Below are 748 nucleotides of genomic sequence, written 5' to 3' on the forward strand. Positions count from 1 at the left end.
TGAACCCAGTAGGTCGAGGCTGCGGTGACCGGGAGCAGCCACTGCACTCCAGTCTGGGTGACAGAGTGAGACTACAACTCAAAAAAAAAAAAAAATTAGCCAGGCGTGGTGGTGGGTGCCTGTAGTTCCAGCTACTTGGAAGGCGGAGGCAGAAGGGTCACCTGAGCCCAGCAGGTCGAGGCTGCAGTGGCTGTGAGTGTGCCACTGCACTCCAGGCTGGGCAACAAAGACTCCAACTCTAAATAAATACATACATACATACAGATTGGAGCCAATGATTTCAGGGTGAAAAAGATCAGTTAGAAACTGATTAATGTGCTCGCTTCGGTAGTACATATACTAAAACCGGAACGATACAGAGATTAGCATGGCCCCTGTGCAAGGAAGACATATAAATTCGTGAAGCATTCCATATTTTTTATGAACTTCGCAGCAGCTTGGATGGACTTAGAGACTATAATACTGAGTGATCTAATCAAAGAAACAAAGAACTGAGTATCACATGTTCTCTCACTCATAAGCGAACCTTGAACAACTATCGTAAGACTCGAAGAAAGGGATTGCCAGTAGTGGGAAACTGCCAGGGGAGGGTAGAGGTGTGAATGGCAGTAATGGGAAACTGCCAGGGGAGTGGGGGGCACACCCCATCAACAAAGATACCTGCATAGTGAGCATTTGTATACCTAACCCTGAATTGTACCCTACATATTTGAAATAAAAAATTTAAAAAGAAACTTGCTAATATGTA

Source organism: Carlito syrichta, unplaced genomic scaffold, assembly GCF_000164805.1.
Source record: "Carlito syrichta isolate Samal-C Ts95f unplaced genomic scaffold, Tarsius_syrichta-2.0.1 Scaffold316469, whole genome shotgun sequence".
NCBI classification, from domain to species: domain Eukaryota; kingdom Metazoa; phylum Chordata; class Mammalia; order Primates; family Tarsiidae; genus Carlito; species Carlito syrichta.